The sequence below is a fragment of the Brienomyrus brachyistius genome, chromosome 16, assembly GCF_023856365.1.
Source record: "Brienomyrus brachyistius isolate T26 chromosome 16, BBRACH_0.4, whole genome shotgun sequence".
Lineage (NCBI taxonomy): Eukaryota > Metazoa > Chordata > Actinopteri > Osteoglossiformes > Mormyridae > Brienomyrus > Brienomyrus brachyistius.
This window is the reverse complement of record NC_064548.1, coordinates 26,001,089-26,020,570: the sequence shown is the minus strand read 5'-3', so window position 1 is coordinate 26,020,570 and position 19,482 is coordinate 26,001,089. Positions and strand designations below refer to the sequence as shown.

The window sequence follows — 19,482 nt, the reverse complement described above, 5'->3', positions numbered from 1 at the left end:
CACTCTTTGCTTACTGCGACATTTATAAAGTAACATTATCAAGAGACAGACAGCCGATCTCTGTGGGCAAATGTTTTGCTCATTCTTTCGCAAGACATCACAGCTTTCTTAAGTTAATGAAAATAAAGGCCATTGTAATGAGAGAATGTTGATTTGTCATTAATGGAGCAGCTGGGATGTCATTTCAATGAAGATCTTGCCCCCTGTTGTGTTAAACTGCATGTGTTGAACATTTTGTTTTAATACGTTATTTATTTATATAATACATTATTATTTTCTTTCTTGGATTATGGAAATGGACACACTTTCATTCCCATCTTCTTAATCTAATCTATTCATTAAATATGCTGCAATTATATGGATTAGAATAACCACTGAAAATGTCATCTCCGTAGGAATCATCTGTTTGAGATGCTAAAATCTTTGACTCATACATCACTTACTGTACAACATTTTGATTTATTAGGCTGAAATAGAGGAATTAAATTCATATATTTGTTTTTAAATTTTCCCCACACTAATGAGAATGTCTGTTTGCTTATAATTTGATTTCCAAATATCTGGCTACAGTGATACATGAGATAACCTCTATGGAAAAGTCAGGTCGCTGTTCTCTCAAGGAGTGTAATAAGCTTAGTCATGTTCAATTTACATTTATGTTTACTTTTGTTTCGGAGTTATATTCTGTCCAAAGCGATGTATGAGTGAGGAAGATAAGCACAATACAAAGATAGACGATGTCTAGGAGTCGACCAGGCATGAGGGCAGCTAGGCTGAGCTTCCTGTGAATGCTGAGCTACAAGAGTAAACAGCATTAGAGCAGGAGCCTCACAGCATCTGCCGAACAAAGCAGGAACCTTTTAAGGCTACGATTCAATCAGCACGACGTGCAACATTAACATTCAGGGAACTTCAAGAGGCCCTGGTAAAGTGAAGGAATTCTTGGAGCATTTAGTGGAGAAGCAAATTCACTACTTATAATCAAATAGTTTCTGTTTATTTTAGAGAATCAGTATCACAAAACAATAGCATCAAGTTCATATTGCTTACATTGAAGAAATTGGTTTTGTGAATTTTATATCTTTAAAGTAAGTCAAATATTTAATCCCGAAGTGTCTGTTGGGCTGGCCCCCCATCCTGGGTTATTCCCTGCCTCGTGCCCATTGCTTCCGGGATAGGCTCCGGACCCCCCGCGACCCAGTAGGATAAGCAGTTTGGAAAATGGATGGATGGATGGATGGAAGTCTCTGTTGTCCAGAACTCCAATATTATCAAGGTGAATGAATAATTAAAGTCACTTAGATTCACAGAAATAAAAGTTTCCATGTGAGCCTTGCAGGTTGATACTCTGTCTCCCCTTAAGTGCCCTGATGAGTTGAAGGGCCTATAGGGTGATTGTGAGTCTTTACGAATCAGTCTGCCTTTAGTTGCCCTGATGATTTGAAGGGCCTATAGGGTCATTGTGAGTCTTTACCAATCAGTCTCCCATTAGTCGCCCTGATGAGTTGAAGGGCCTATAGGGTGATTGTGAGTCCTTACGAATCAGTCTCCCTTTAGTTGCCCTGATGATTTGAAGGGCCTATAGGGTCATTGTGAGTCTTTACCAATCAGTCTCCCATTAGTCGCCCTGATGAGTTGAAGGGCCTATAGGGTCATTGTGAGTCTTTACGAATCAGTCTGCCTTTAGTTGCCCTGATGAGTTGAAGGGCCTATAGGGTCATTGTGAGTCTTTACCAATCAGTCTCCCATTAGTCGCCCTGATGAGTTGAAGGGCCTATAGGGTCATTGTGAGTCTTTACGAATCAGTCTGCCTTTAGTTGCCCTGATGAGTTGAAGGGCCTATAGGGTCATTGTGAGTCTTTACAAATGAATGCTGAACTCTGCTTGACCTTATCGACTAGATGCATGTTGTCTAATTTATTCATTGATGATCTGATTTGTTTGTCCGCATATATTTTCACAGTCTGTTTACAATGATCATAATTAAAATTATCATAATTATGCATAATTTTTAGTTCTATGTTTAGATTTTGAAGGGGAAAATGATAAACTGTAGGTTCTGGCTAAAATTATGCATTCTCTTGTGTACAATTAGTTTTCAAAACAAAGAATAGAGGCTGCATCCTTTCAATTGTAATCATGACAGTAACTGCTCAGGTTGTCTCAGCACATATAAAATTGAAACTCAATCTGGGTTTATTGCTTTCATTATACAATCTGGCATCCAGCCTGAGTTGTTAAAATGCACGGGCACATCTGGGATTATACAAAAAGTGTGTCAACTTAACTTTTGCTCTCATTTCGTGTCACCCTATAATCAGAAATCTATTCAGTTTGAGTTCCTCTCTTCAGGCTATTCCCAGATCATGTGGTCATAGGAGGCTAACGGCTTTTCTGCGTACCGTAGGTTAGCTGCTGCTGTGAGTCGTCAGAAAGGATGTGGAGCTTCTGCCTGAGCCAACCTACCACACATGTGGACTCGAGGCGTTCAGTCTGCACGCTTTGTAGTTATCAAATCAGATCATCCCACCCACAATTCCAGGGTTTCAACCCAGTTGTCCACGAGTCCATTGGGCAGAACACCGCTGGAAACTGGGAATAGCTGGGATGTGGGAACTGCTGACAGGACAGAAGAGGACTCGCGTGCGGAGGATCGCTGGAGCTGAGAGACGGGGCCGATGGCAAGGAGGCCGGGAGAATGAGACCAGGAGACAAGAATCAAACAAGCAGATTATGGGACCAAAAACAAAAAGCACAAAATGAGGCTCCAACAGACAGGAATAAGAAGCCTAAACCCCAAGCTAAGCTGACTGCTCAGCGTACATATACCATGGAAACATTGGTTCCAATTAAGCATCTGAAGAGCACCCCAATCATCCACGGGTGATGCAAGACGATGACACAGTCCCTGAAAAGCACAATTAAACCCACACAATTTCTACAAAGCATGAAAATAATAAATCTGCATGAATGTCTTGTGCTTACTTTAGTTTTGCTTTCATTATGCTAAATGACAAGATTTTATGACTATATGCAACAAAGGGCCGAGAAGGAGACGTTATCACTACTGAAATCATGGGTGAGATACCTGGGGGGGGGGCAGTGTTCTAATGCACTGTTTATTTTATTTTAACCAAAACACTGAGCAGCAGTGACCTCGGTTTAGGCGGCTGCACAGATGCTCCGACGAAGCTATGCTGAGAAAATAAACATTTACAGGCCACAGAACTAGGATCCGCCCTGCAGCAAGAATCTCCAGGGAGTAAAGCTGTATATCACCATAAGACCATACGCTGCCATCTGTACGGTCAAACAGAGGAATGCTAAGTTATATCTTACGCTGCCGTAATGTTATTCATTTACATTTATCAGGAAGTAATTTTAAGAATAATTGACTCTTGATAAAACCAGCAGATTCTGTCATAAATAAAGGCTTTATTCTAACATTTAAAGTTTAAGGGCATGTAATTTTTTGCTGTGAGAAGTGAGTCGTTGAAAAGACAAATGTTGATAGTATAACAGTAGTCATTTTAGTCGATTCATGCATAGGCCTATATTAACTACAATGCTGCATGAGCATTAGTTTAAAAGATGAAGGATATAAAAGAAGACAGTTTTTACAATGGAAGACTAAGAGCTTACTTTTCTAGTGTAATTTTTTTATGTATATGTATGCCACAGATCTATTGCATTGCATGTAAATGACTTTTTTACAGTTTTCTCAGTGATATTCTGAGATCTATGGGAAACCCACTTAAAAAGCCATGAATTAGCCCTGCTAACCTCAGTCCATGTAAAGAGAACAAATGACACAGCGGTATTAAGAGGGAACCTTGCATTGTCCACCGTCACTCATGCTGCAATCGCTTTCGAGAGTACTATGAAGGATTATGGAGGAGGGCGTGGTGAAATGTCGCTGCTTTTATGTGGGCTACACATCAGTGTAGTTAAAATAATATCGAAAATGCAGCAACGCAGCCCCTGTGCTTCATGTTTTGAGGATGAATTGATCCACATTGTGGCATGATGGAGTGTCCAGAGAGCGTCTGCACTGACAGCACCTTCACTGACAGCACCTGCCCTGACAGCGTCTGCCCTGACAGCACCTGCCCTGACAGCACCTGTACTGACAGCACCTGCCCTGACAGCGTCTGCCCTGACAGCACCTGCCCTGACAGCACCTGTACTGACAGCACCTGCCCTGACAGCGTCTGCACTGACAGCACCTTCACTGACAGCACCTGCCCTGACAGCGTCTGCACTGACAGCACCTTCACTGACAGCACCTGCCCTAACAGCGTCTGCAGTGACAACGTCTGCACTGACAGCACCTGCACTGACAGTGTCTGCAGTGACACCGACTTCACTGACAGCGTCTTCACTGACAGCACCTGCCCTGACAGCATGTGCACTGACAGCATGTGCACTGACAGCGTGCGCACTGACACCGCTTTCGCTGACAGCGTCTGTACTGACCCACTTTCACCTTACTGATGGCCACTCTTTCTCCCCTGCTGTCTTCCATCACAGGTATATTTTTAATACACTCTGTACCATTGCATTTGTTATTTGCACATACATACTGTTGACCATATTCACACTTGATTTATGCTTTATATAATGCCATTTGTTATTTGTAAGTTTATAGATTCTGTTTTCTGAGTTCTAACCAGCTTTGAAGTGCTCTGGGAATCATTTCTGGTTTTCATACTAATGGTGTTTTATATTCCTTCTGGAAAATTACCGTAAATCACCCTAATGCCCTTTGTGACGAACTTGCTTGTAAAAATATATTGCCATGTGACAGCTGATTGATGGCGTGAGTGACTGAGTGATATATGAGCATACCTAGCTTCATGGATTTATTTTTTGAGGTTGCTAACTATTTTTTCCATCTGTAAACTGTTTGTGCTGCTCATGATGGCGGATGCTTCACTCCATGGGATTGCCTGTGGAATGCTAAACCTCTAATCATACCCATCTTTCTTGCCAAAAGAATTATTTCTTTTTTGGGATGGGGGGAGGGGGGGGTAGTTGTCTTTGGTGGCCATTTTTCCTTGCAATTGCAGCAACAGTTCATGCGACTCCAAATACTTGAAATCGCAAGCTGTGGCACCGTGGTTATCACCTTCCTGCAGGTGCAGTGCCGCACGTCTTTATGTGAGAAACGAATATCTGAGGCTATTTTTCCCTTTTATGCTTTTGCTTTTAAAAAAGCTAATGAAGTGTAGCTGCACAGAAATCCTGTCCTGTGCTCTTCATGCGACCAAGGCAGGTAACATTGTGCTGTTTGGTGTTTGTTTATTTTTTTTGTTGTTTTTCCTTTGCTGTGAAGCCCAGAGAAAAGCAGAATGTGGAGCTGCATTGCATCGGCTCCCGGAGCAGCTGTGCTGTCCTGGGCGGCGTTTCCATTTCCAGCCTCTTAAACCTCTCCTTTAATGAGCAGTAATACACTTTAATTATGCATGTATAATATCCATTGGACCACTCCGTCTGTAAACTCCCATAGACGATCAGCATTACCCAGAAGTGGAACGTGGACGCTGCAGAACCTGCACCCACACAGGCGACCACGTGGTAAGGGGCTTGGGTGAACAGCCTGCCTCTGAAGTGGGGGGGGGGGGGGGGGGGGGGCACGTCTGAGTAGCTGGAAGAAACCTGCTGAGAGCAGAGTACTGAGTTTGTGCAAAGACGCTGAACATGAACATCTATGAAGACCACTGGAAGTCAAGCATGTTCAAATGTGCTGCCAATGTGAGAATTGTTTGTAATAATGAAGCGCAAGGTCTTTGAATATTTTCAGGCTAAATGTGAAATTTTGGTTGTCTTCCTGAAAATTTTCCGTGCAGATTTTCAGGTTGGGAAAGGAGGCAGAAACACTGGAATGGACTTTGGATTCCAAGGTGGAAATAAATTTCTCTTAATAAACATTTACATTAAGATATTTGCTATAATGGGAGAGCTCCACAGCTGAGCGTTTAAGTGGAAATTCCACTGTCAAACAGCAAGTCCTCTTCTAGAAAATCCTCCCAGGAAATAACAGAGCGTTTCACCAGAGTTTACGGTTCTTGCCTGTAAGTCCTTAATTCTTTGATAATAAACTTTCAGCTTTTTTATGGAAATTAATAAATCCCCCACTCCCTATTTTCCTAGGCAGGGTAAAATATTGGTTTTATGGAAGGGAGAGCAGATGCCAAAGCAATTCCCGTAAACAGCAGATCCGAATCGCTCACACATGGATCCCAGCGGGCTCCGGACCTCAGGAAACTCACTGATAAAGCTACTCGACTCACTGGCATGCTAACTATTCCCGATTTTTTTATACATCTTCCTGGAAACAGTACTGCAGTGTTAGGATTTGCATTGCTCACATATTTAGGCCATTCATGAGACCTCCACAAAAGGTGCAGACTAACTGTAAGACTGACTGTAGATTTCTGCCTTTGTATGTCTGGAGACAGCAGTTCAGTGAATTAAAAAAAAAATGTATTTTTTTTTTTAAATGCAGCCTTGACCAAGAGAAGTAGTTTGAAGATGGCTGGATCAATAAGGTTTGTTTTATTGTTTTAAAATATCCAATTCATATTTCATAAGTAAATAAGTAGCTATATAATATGGTACATTATTCTGCACCATCAGTTCTGGAAGTTAGGTTTTCCATATATTTCTTATGTAAATAGTTGAATCCCCCTTTGAATATTCTTTTGAATGTGCTTTAATGCAGTAGAAGGGGGGGGGGCCTCTCAGCTTGCACACATGAACATTTCAGCAGGTTCTGGAATCAGCCTTTGTTGTGACAGACATCATTTAAATGAGGTCATTGTTTCAGAGAACGCAGTGTCCTCTGGGAAGACCCGATCGCTTTTGAAGCCCCCTCCCCCACTCAAAACTTCTCTATTTCTTTCATAAGCTGATATGTGGGACTGTCACCCTAATAAAGTTAGTAAACTCCAATGGGACTGGAAATTGAAAATGGGATTTAGATTTAATTTTATTTCAGGTCCTTATAATTTCAAGGGAATTGCTTCGTCTCCTATGCAATTATTCTATTAGTTGTAAGTCATTACAATTACAATTAGCCTGAATATTGTGCCACTTGAGATAGACCTCATGTTCTCGTCTGCGAATATCTTGGGATATTATTTGTTTTATTATTAGTCTTTTTTTATTTTTCGTCTTTCGTAATTTTCACACTTTTGCAGTATTAGTATTTTATTAATTTCTGAATGAAGAGCAAAGGAAAATATGGAGGGAGATGTTATACTATAAATGTTCATTTAAAGGTCTCATTTTGATCAGTTTTCTTTCTCGCTCCAGGCATTCCTGGAATATATGTTACAAAGACATAAATGTTGTACGTGTCACTGTTTAATTCAGTTATGTATCGGAAAGACAAGTTAACGACGATGTCACCAAAGCCTAATGGGAAGGCTGGCATTATGCTTAGCGACTGGTTTTATAACAGGCACTGGCTTTGTTGATAGATAGCATGTAAATCTACAAAGATGAGAAATCAATGAAATGTTTCACAACAATAACTGGCTAAAGCGTTTTCCTTCAAAACATTAGGCCATTCTTAACTAATTGGCTTTAGTTTCGCCGCGCTGTGTAACTGATCAATTAGATATTAAATAATATGCAGCACCTTCAGGCCATTGGGAAACCTGATGATCTAGACAGAAGGTAGAACGTTCTGGAGAAGTTTTGTCTGTATCTTTTGCAGGAGGCAACAACCTTATAAGATGCCTTTGGTCCGACAGACCAAAATATCAAGTTCTTCTTCATAGGGGAATACTCTTACTGAAGAATATTTCAAGAAATTACACTGAAAAAGGTGAGAGACACATTTGCTGTTTCATTTCAGAGTGCTAGATATTGCCTGATGTTTCAAGATGCTACATTTGTTGAGAGGTCGGTCTGCTCGCCAATATATGCTTCAGATATCACGATGGGTCAGTCACTAAGCATGTGGGGGGGGCAAATCTCACTGGCCCTTTGTACCCACGCTTTGGAACATGACAGATGCATTCCACACCTACAATAATGACAGAGATGGCAAAGTTTCAAGTAAATTGATCAGTTAATTTAGGAGTTATTGAACTCCAAATTGCACAAGATCCAAGCTGGCAAAACTCAGTGAATCTGGAAGCAGTTCTGCCTAAATTTTGGGGCCGATTACATCAAACATTCAGCACTAATATTGGTGATACACATTGTGCTGCATTATGCTTCATTCTACTGATTGAAAACTACTGCTTAATATCACCAGGTACAAGATCACAAGTAAGAAAAAAGTAACAAATTCTGCCCAAACATAATGAGAAAACATACTGCATGTACAACTGTGTGCCTCTTAAATGAAAAAAATCCACTGCTTGCATCCCAAGACCAGTGCATTCTATTTTATTTAACCTTAATTTATCATCTTATTTATTTATTACTAATAGGGTTAATTATGCTATAATTAAGGTTGGCAAACATCTGTGTTGCACTGAGGCAGGAGGGAATTTGGAGAATTTGTGTTTCCTGTCAACAGTATTCAGTGGGGATTAAACTGGGACACACGCTACCATGCAGTGCTGAGGGAATGATGCAATTGCAGTGTTATGAAAGAGCTTCCCAGCAAACCGTTTTCAACGTTGTGTATTTTTCCATTAATTAATTAAAATAAATCTATGAAAGTTTTACTATAATGACTTGCTTAGTCATACCTGCACAAACATTAGGAACATGTGACCCCTTACCTGTGTAACCCCCCTGCCGGACAACCTGGCCCTCATACGCCTGTAGCCATTGTGTAAATGACCCTCCATGCATGTAAGCTTAAACGTCCGGCCTCTGACCTTCCTGTGTTTCCCCAATATTTGTGTCTTATGCAGCAAATCAATTAACCACTTACCAATATAAATGTTTCAATGGTAAAAACTGAGGGAAACATTTTTATCCAAACACACGTGCTAGTCTGGTCATTGACGTCAGTCCTGCTTGTTGCTCTGTGCTCCCCAGCATCTTCTCCCCATATAAATCCCTCGTATCTCTGGGCTCCTGTACCTTCTTCCCCACTCCATTCCCGCACTTTGTGACAGAAGGCTACCTCCATGCTCTCATTTTCAGAATAGAAAGGTTTCTGCAGGTTTCAATTAGGTTCAAAATATAAACGAATATAAACGAGTCCATGTTTCACGTTTTGTTTTTTGTCAAAATCATTGACAAACCCCCTTTTCCTTGTTGGTAAATTAATTACACTTATTTTTGGCCACACCTTCTTTTCTGGGTTAGGTGTGGTGGGTGTGTTCACACTGATGAGGGGACAATGTGCCTTTTGGTTTTTTTTTACTCAAAAGCGTTTAACTCTTTAAGGCAGAGGTACCCAGCCATGCCGAGCTTAGGTGCAGCCCTAATTTAACACACCTGATACACATAATCAGGCACTTCAGTATCACCTCAGTATTACAGTCAGCTATGTTGAAGTTAAGCTGGTTCTCATACTGAGATATTACTGAAGGACCTGATTATCTGTATCAGGTGTGTTAAGTTAGGGCTGGACCTAAGCTCTGCAGGGTGGTAGCTCTCCAGGGGCAGGGCTGGGCAGCCCTGCTTTAAGGTCTCTTTTGACTTGAGTGCTTGATGGGGTAATTGGCTCCATAGTTTTTAATTAGCATTCATTCATGAGAAGCAAACTTACACAAGTCTATTTTGTGAATGCAACATTCAGAGTGGAGGTGTTGGTGCCTTGAAATTCAGGATTTCGTTTGCTGCAAACTTCCGTCTGAACGTGACCTCCAGACTTATTTTAGTTCTTTTGTTTGTCCTTTCCCTGGTGGTCACCTCACCCTGCATAGTCAACATCAGCATTGGAATTAGATTTTAAATCATCTGATATTTATCATGAAGTTCAAAGTCTTTTGCTGTCTTCATGGTGGGGATTGGTTTGGCACAAAGGTTATTTGGTGCTGGGACCATGCTGTATTGCAGTGCTGGAATGTAACAGTGTCATTTATTTTTTTTGTCATTTTCTGTTTTGAAGTCTAAATAATAAATACTAGTTCACAGCTGGTTCGTAAAAGAGTATATTTCTCTAAATAAGTATCGTAAGTGGAGACTCATTCACGGGGAATAAGGAAGGTCGGCGAGAAATGGTAGCTGAAGATGCAGGTTTTGCACATTCTTGTCCACTGCAGTAACTATCACTGCATTCAGCAGGCCGCCCAATTAGAAGGAATCCCTTCATACTGTAAGCCAACATAAGGCAGAGCAGATTCACTGCTCTGCTCCTTTGGCTTTTCTCGTACTGACGTCTGTCTTGCCCTTGCTGAACTGGGAGGACTTCAGCTATCATAAAAAGCCGGCAAAGAGCCACTGAAGGATGAGCTACCTTACATAAGGTGCTTAGCTAACTCCAAGAAACAGATTTTTTTTCTTGGTTGCAATGTGAATTTCATTTCCTATTTTAATATATTTAATATCCATATTGTTAAATATTTGTGCCATGTTAATAATATCAGTTTTCTTAGCCTGTCTGCTAACACACACAGTAATACAACTGTACAGTCTTGAGTTGTTAGGTAGATTTTTCAAAGCTGGAATCAATGCAGCGTATTAAGAAAATATTCCTGTTTACAACTTTTCATAATATGGATAAAACATGAAGTGGTTTAAAGTGCTGGACTGAATGTGTCTCTGAGGCATTCATCATAAACGTAGGCTGAGTCATACAACCCAAACTATATCCAGATCTGGACAATATCATCATTCATCCATTTCCTCGTTCCAGAAAGGGGAGAATATAAGTCTGCAGGCTTACTTTTATTTATTGCATAAGTGCTTTTTAAAGATTTGTTCGGGTCTTGAAAGTTAACTGTTTGTCTTTGTTGGGATAAGTGATATGAAGAAGCTCGCCTGTTCAGCGCTGTGCCCCTAGAGGTGTGGAGAAATGGCTCATTTTCAGTAAAAAGACAAATAATTGCATTTTCCCCACACGATACCCACCACCAAGCAGCGACCCAGATCACGGCGCTGGTTTAATTTGGAAAATTACTGAGTTATTGTGGTGCTGAACTATTATGCTGTTCAGCACCTCCTCATTTCATGTTAATGACAGAGGTTATATACATTTTAATGTATTGGTTTATTTTTACTCTTGTAGATTGACTTCAATTAAATGTTTTTTACTTTCTGTGCAGCATTAAAAATGTAAAAGGATTAGATCTCAGTCGATAAAATCAGCTTTTGTTTTGCACGTTATAATTAGAAAAATATATATCTAGTAAAATATTCTTAGCTGCATGACATTGCATGAGACAGAAGCGATGATTATTTTATGTAGGATGCCTGTTGCAAAGTACAATGAAGACATTCATACGGACAGCCGAGGGACAAAGGGCGTGAGTCTGTAAAATTGCAAATGGCAAGAATTGTCTTCACACCTGAGGGACCTTTTCTGGTATCCCGCTGCAGATTGCCGCTTTGTTTATTTAAGCAGATAAATAATCGTACTGACAGGCTAGCAGATGTACAATAAATAATTCTAGTTTAACGAGGGTGGGGTGGGGGTGGTATTTTATAATACTCATGTTGTGAAAGAATTCATCATGAGTCTCGCCAGTGAAGTTTTCATCTTGGAGTGAATAAATTAATCTTAAATGTCCACGTTCCTGCCGAAGCTTCACCTATTTAGTGTCCTTGCCAAAACTCATCATTAACTAATAAAATTTCAGAATACTTAAAATGATCTTTCAACAGTTTTCAGACAGCATTCCTTCTGTGTTACAAATTAGTTGAATTTTCATGTGACGGTTTGTGTGTCCTGTGTTCTTTTATCAGCTGTCACACTACATTTGAGTTTCTTAAAGACGCTAATTTGTTTTGATTGACCTATACGTAAGGAGCTGCACTTAATGAATGATTGAGGTGCTGCAGTAAAGCCCTTCAGTACATTCTTATACATTTCACTGAGTGGTGTGAATATTGAATGACTGGCTTTACATGAGAGAGGGCTCTTCTATGCAGACAAACTAATTAAACACATACAGATTCAAATTCCTTTCACTCCAAACCTTTAGCATTGAAAAATCTTCAAAAGATTTCCCTTTCAGACCAAACACAGAGAATAATTGACTTGGGCAGCTAGCCGTGATTTTTGATTTAAAAGAGAGTTTAAAAAGCAAACAGCATATATCTTTAATTTCCACTTTGTCAGTTGTGCGGCCCCCGTCAGATTAATTTCAGCTATTGAGCCACTGCTCAACCGATGCAACAACAGAAAAAATTTCACACTTAAAGACTTGTCCTTTTCCAAAGCCAGTCAGACATCCACCTGTATTTCTGACAAATCACTGTGCTTTTATAAAACACTAAAATGCACCTGCCTAGCTTTGCACAATGCTTATCACATCCTGCAGTGCAAAACGCATTTCTTCTTGAGCTGTAACATTTTAGCAAAGTAGCTATAACTGTTGCTTACTTTTAAAAGATAAAATGCTATAGAACACACACAGCGCCATTTTAAAGTGTATGTCGTGCTTGGATGGACAGGGACACAGTTATTAATTATCAATTGTTTGTCGTCTTTATGATGTTCAGTGCTGAACACATTATGCAAAGTGACAATATCATGCAAAGAACACTTCATCCAATGAACTGATTTTAGTTAAACCCAGCTGTATTTTGTACCATTTTTTATGAATGCATTATAATGCGTTATGAATGTGTTTAAAAAGTGAGCTGTATTTTGTACCATGCTTTATGAATGCATTATAATGCGTTATGAATGTGTTTAAAAATGACTAAAAAGCCCGTAAGCAAACATGAACTTTATTAATCGGTGTATATAAGCAATGTACTGTATGCAGATAGCGAAATAGAAGCCAGATTCTAAGATCATGCTGATGACCTGCTCACGCATTTCTGAACAATATATCGTTTTCTGATCCATTGTTGCTTCAGATTCAGCTTTATGTGTTTTCTGGAAAAACTTGAATTAATGTGAAAGTTCTTTAGTTTGACAGCCTTTCTTTCGTTTGCTATGTGTCTGATTTTCATCCAAGGCCTGTTAGTTTGAACAATGAGCCTTAGCCAGTGTAGGAGTGACCTGCAGGTCCCTTGAAGTGCCTTTTGACTTGTGATGATTGTATAGCTAGCTGCCAAGTAGATGCTAACAGGAGGCCACTTAGGGGAATGCTCACTTCTGACAGAGCATCAGAGACGGGTCTGCATCCCTTTGGAGGCACACAGGCATCATGATTAGCTGCTAGAACCAGCAGCTCCACTCTGACGGTGAAGGTCAAAGCTTCAGATGTATGTTGGACTGAGTTGGACCAAAGCAGACTGGACTTTTTTTGAAAAAAAAGCCGTAACTAGGATTAACTGTTATGTTTAGTTACTAGTGCGGAAAATGCTTATATTTCACAAAATGCACAAACTTTAAAGCCTTTTTTTGTCAAATTCCCTTCATACCACATACACTCACGATTCGTCATATTCAATAAGCAAAAAGTCCAAAATTTCAAATGTAATTAATAAGTATGATTAATGTTTCTTCCAGCTCCAGCGCCATCATTAGCCAGGAAAACACTGATGATAATCTATAATGAATATTGTTTATGCAGGAGGTGTTTATATAATGACACGTTTCACACATGCAATGTGTTGTCACTAATAAATCTATAAAATGAACGGCTGGTGCAGGCGAGGACTTCCCCGGTCAGCCCGTCTTCCTTCCCCAAAAGGCGAAAGAGGTGCTGGAATCATATAACACACGTGATCACTATCAACCAAATATACCAATGAGGACCCCTCAATTTGGGGCTATTTCAGCAAATTCCCGGCCTGCTCTTTGTTGCTAGATACCCCCCCCCCCCCCCCCCCCCCGAGTTGCTGTGATGGGCAGTGCTGTTTCCTCACACCTTAAAGGCTGCGGGTTTGAATCCCGCCTCTGTGCTGTGTGTGGGTTGGGGTCTGTGGGTGGGGGTGTGTGGGTGGCTGGTTCCTTTGCTTTCCTATGTTTCCTCCCACAGTCCAGAGATGTGCAGTTCAGTGAACTGGTGTCTCTAAACTCCCCACAGTGTGTGTGTGTGTGTGTGTGTGTCTGTGGCAGCTATGATAGCTTGCTGTTCTGTCCAAGGTTGTGCCCTGAGCTGTTTGGGAAGAGCTTCAGGCCCCATGACATTGTTCTGTAAAAGCGGGTGAAACACATGGAGAAAAAACAATATGACCATGAAACTTAGTAAAAAAAGGTAAATTAATCACATGGAAATCAGACACATAGCAAACGAAAGAAAGGCTGTCAAACTAAAGAACTTTCACATTAATTCAAGTTTTTCCAGAAAACACATAAAGCTGAATCTGAAGCAACAATGGATCAGAAAACGATACATTGTTCAGAAATGCGTGAGCAGGTCATCAGCATGATCTTAGACTCTGGCTTCTATTTCGCTGTCTGCATACAGTACATTGCTTATATACACCAATTAATAAAGTTCATGTTTGCTTACGGGCTTTTTAGTCATTTTTAAACACATTATAATGCATTCATAAAGCATGGTACAAAATACAGCTCACTTTTTAAACACATTCATAACGCATTATAATGCATTCATAAAGCATTATAAACATGGCTATAAATATTTATAAAAGGCATAGCATATTATAGCAATGTTTACTATGCATTATGACTGCCTTATGAAGCTCTCACCTATAATGAACTATAGATTAACCTTTATTTAACCTATTACCTAATATAGGGTCTGAATGGAATACTGAATGCAATGGCCTGTCGTGATTGATTAATGATGAACAAGCGTGGGATCAGTATGTAATTAATACTAGTTACTAGTTAATTAATGTATTAAGTAAGCGTTTAGTATTACATTATTCATGTTCCCTCAAGTAAAGTGATCTTATTCGTTATGAATGTGTTTATAAATTATTAAATACATGGCCTTAAGCAAAGTTTTACCATTCATCTCATCTCATCCTTATCTCATCCTGTCTTATCTAATCTTACCTTATCTCGTCTCATCTATCTTCTATTGCCTTGTCTTGTCGTGTCTTAAAGAATTAGTAGAACAAGGTCAGACTGCAGAACTACTGATGTTGTGGTGAGTCCCGAAACAAGCAGCTCATGCTTATGCCATAAATATTGGGTTGAAGGTTTGCACTGTGAATAGGGCTAGAGTTATACAGCGAGTGTCTGATCAATAACTGCAGGAAGCTTTTGGTCACAGGTATTCTTGCTAAAGGCAGTACATTGTGTTATTCAATATATAGGTGAGATTTCTTGGGAGCCGTGGATGTGTTTAAATATATCTACTAAAGAAGCAACAAATGTCAACACTCACAATTCAGGTAATCTGATGTGCAGAAATATAAAAAAAAAAATTGTGAGGAAAATTACTGGGGGGCTACGTTTTTGTAACAAAACTGTATTACGTCAAGTTTTCATTATTGATCCATATTCATTATCAGTATGTATTTAACAGGGATGTTACCTTTACGGCTTTTGAGTATCAGTGAAGATTATCTTGGATCCATTATTCTTCATGCCAAATGCTGGTCAGTTAGCTGAACAAACAAGCAAACAAACAAACAAACAAACACATTGAATTAATCCCAAGCCCAAAGTAAACCTGCGGAAATAACTCCAGTAGCTCCTTTTGTTCAATGGGCCATAAAATAACATTATTGTGACATTTTTTCTGGCACTTCAACAGCTCTAGAGACCAGCAAACGAAATTCCAAAGACTTAATGCAATATGCAGTAGCCTGATAAGATTCACTTTACACTATCATACACCAGTCACTTAAATTCAGGTACTTAATGAGACTTAGTCACCCACATTGATCTTTTAACTTCCTGTAAACTGGGCAATTAATAACTGGGAGCAGAGCAGTGACACGATATGAAATGTGCCCCCCCCCCGCACAACAAAACTCAACATCATTCCTCTAAGAAGCAGCCATGCAGCGCCACACCGGTGCAGTGCCAAAGGCCGGCCCAGTGATGCAGATCTTCTCCAAGGCCTGAAAGACAAATGCCAGACTGGCCTCATCTGTTCCAAGAAGCTTTTGGCTAAACGCTTTAAGCGCTTTATTCCCAGAGGGGCCCTTGCGGCAATGTTCATCTGGAAAAAGTAAGTGAAGGTCAAAAGTAGCTGCCAAAACAAAAATCCAGGGGGTCCATTAGAAACAAATTACACAAAAAGTTGCCAGGACATACCGTGGCAACAGTGAAGGCCTTGTAGCTGCTCACAGTCCAGAGGACATATCAGGAGAGCCCAGCGGACCAGCCCAGAGTCTGCTGTACAGCTAAAAGACTGCAGGCAAGTACAGCAGTGAAAGACACGGACCTGAATGTTGTTGCTTCCCGATCCAGTTGAAGTTCTGCTGAAATGTCTCAGACAAGCGAAGAGGCCATGTTCCTTGACGGATCTATAAATAGGATCAATTGTAAAGCATTTTGGAAAGAAGCAATTAAAATAATGACTTAAATCTTAAATAACAGCAACTCAGTTTATACTGTGAATTCAACAGGTGAGGTTCCCCCTCATTCTCTGATTCTCCCAATGTGAAGGAAATGGTATTTATACTGTACTTCTGGGAAATGCCTAAGCTGGAAGGCAGCAGAACATCAGTGTAATCACACTAATCTCCAAGATTAGGCATCACTATGACACTATGGGGGTATCCTGATATTAGACGTGCATGTTTTTCCTTAATAGGTATCTGAGACTGAAATGTTACGTACAGCATCAGCGAAAGTCACGCATAAGTGTAGAAGCACGATGACAGTGAGGACATGAGGTGTGGTGGCACGCCGCGCAGTGGATGGCATGCCGTGCAGCGGGTGGCATGCCGTGCAGTGGCACCTGAGAAAGCATGGCTCCACAGAGGAGAGCTGGGCTGCCTCTGTGCTGCTGGATGTTGTAGTTTATTACTAAAATCTCATTCATCTCTGTAATAAAGATCATTTCCAGTGTGATGTATCATGGGAGAAAATGGCTGCAGAAAGAGTTTGCATCATTGTATCATTTGCAGCATTAATGTGGTGCCGGTCTGTGTATTGCGCTCATGCAATATAAACCAGTGATGCTACCTGGCAAATCCAAGGGCATAAGGAATGGGCCACTAATGATTACAAGGCGTTGTGCCTTGTTCTTTAGTCACACTATCTGCCAATGGCCAAGCAGCAGCAATCCATGAAATTCAAACCTGAGTGCCTCTATATGCATATTACAGTGTAGCACCTTTAATGAATTGCCGTCTGAAATATAAACATTGGATCTCTGTTTTCAGTTTGGCAGGTATTTCAGGAGGGACGGTCACTGCCCAAACACACAGGTAATCTAATTTATACTCTCCTGTAGTTTGATGAGCTGTGAGACATGGCTCAGGAAAAACTGTAATTGCTTTCTGAAGTCAGATAGTTCGGGGCAGTGGTGGCCTGATGGTTAGGGAAGCGTACTTGTAATCAAAAGATTGCTGGTTGAAATCCCCAAGCAGCAAAAGTACCACTGAGGTACCCTGAGCAAGGTACTGCCCCCAAGCTCTGCTCCCCGGGTGCTGAATTAGCTGCTCCTTGCTATGTCACATATGGGTTAAATGCAGAGGATGCATTTCGTCGTTGTGCATTGTGTGCCGTGGTGTATCAATGATGGCAACTAATCCCTTTCACAGATACAGTTAGGTAGCATGAACTACCTGTGGTAATATAATTACACTAACATTTTGCAGATGTTCTGCATTTTGATGAATAAACAATATATGCATTTTTTTCTACAGGTATAAATTAGGATGCATGTTTTTTGTGACCAGGTATTTTAAATGAAAATTACTTTTTTAATTTGTAAAATATATATATATATATATATATATATATATATATATATATATAGTTTTCTCCGTGTAAATGACACAGAGTCTTGTACCTCAAGGCTTCAGAAACTTCAAAATGAAGATTGAGATGGGAAGCATTTCTCCGCAAGCCTGAATCTGCCAATGAGAATGTTTAACGCGCAATAAGTCATGTAATAATCCAGAATTAGGGCTTGAAGAGCAGTTTCAATACAAAACAATAAATGTAATTTCATATTGAAGCTAAGTAGTCTAAAGCTATTTATTATTTTATTGCAATTTTTTTTTTTAAATCTGACGCTGAATGGAATGAATGCCACTTGGAAAAGGGGTATAATTAGTTTTGTAGGATAACCATCTTGCCTGTTTCTGTCGCTCCGAGCCATAATCGCTTTCAGATGCTGGTATTTAACAGGATGCTCTGCTTTACAGATGCTGCAAAACACTTATGAAGCAACCAGGAAGTATTGATAAATATCCATCATCTTGATTGTCAAAACCATTTCTTTTTATTTAAAAAAATGGCAAGAAACATGAAGAAACGAACGCTGTGGTACTGAATGTTTTACTGCCTTGTTTAGTAATTTCATTGTGAAAAAATGTCATTTTTCCCCCATTGGACCAGAGTTTTATTAGTTGTAATTGAGTTCTGACTTTTAGACATGCCATGATTCACTCATCACTAACACTCGTTTGTAATTTGGCAGTCATAGTTAATTAATATGAATGGTATGTAAAAGTGACGGATGAAACAACATGTGAAAGATCAAGGCACATGGGATTAGTGTTCTGTCATCGCTGCGTGGTCCAAGCAAACGGCTTTCAATAAAAAGCTGTGTGAAAATGCTTTGGCTGCATTCAGAAATTGGCGTTAATTGCAAACCATTAAATTGTCAAAGAAAATGCATGTATGTAGATTTCGGTATTCTGCTTTCTTATATTCACTTAAACTGACTGGCATTGATTTCTAGTTGGATGAATCGACACAACACTAAACTGTAGCACATGCAATAAAGATGTATTTAGCTCTGTGCATCCTGACCCAAAATAAACTTGAACAAATTAACATTACTGTTTGGTTTTTCCAAAATTTTAATAGAATAATTAGGTACAGTACGCCTTACTATAATCTCATTTGCCTGCAGTGACATATTATGTTTAATGCATGACTCGGAACTAATGCAAATCCCCTGCTGAAGAATGTGCATTGCGCTTGTGTGAAGCTAAGATCGCCAATAGCTTTGTAAAATAAATAGCTTTGGCTCAAATCCTCTGCCATTGTTACTGAGTTATATGTATTCACATGCAGAGGAGTTCATTTTGCAAAGACATCTCTTGAAACAGGAGGGCCATTCAGACTACTAAAAATGAATCCCCCATACTGTATATATCAACAAGCACAAATGTCACAAAATGAGACCGGGAAACAGAATGTCATCTTAATAAGCAAAATTGGACTGAATCAATGTTATGCTTTAGTTCTCCTTTAATATACAGTGTGTGTGCATATAATATATATATATATATATATATATATATATATATATATATATATATATATATATAAAACTCACCAGATTTTCTTGTGTTACCTGTGTGTTACCTGTGATTAATTAGTGAACACTTGTGTAA

The 19,482-nt window shown here is 39.8% G+C and overlaps 1 long non-coding RNA gene across 1 annotated transcript; it reads left to right on the top strand.

Annotated features, from left to right (window-relative positions):
- Positions 1-6,507: 6,507 nt before the first annotated feature.
- On the top strand, positions 6,508-18,549 carry LOC125709708 (uncharacterized). The gene is made up of 4 exons (XR_007382814.1): positions 6,508-6,551; positions 7,724-7,834; positions 17,293-17,337; positions 18,283-18,549. It is a non-coding gene; the product is annotated as an uncharacterized LOC125709708 (long non-coding RNA).
- Positions 18,550-19,482: the final 933 nt, after the last annotated feature.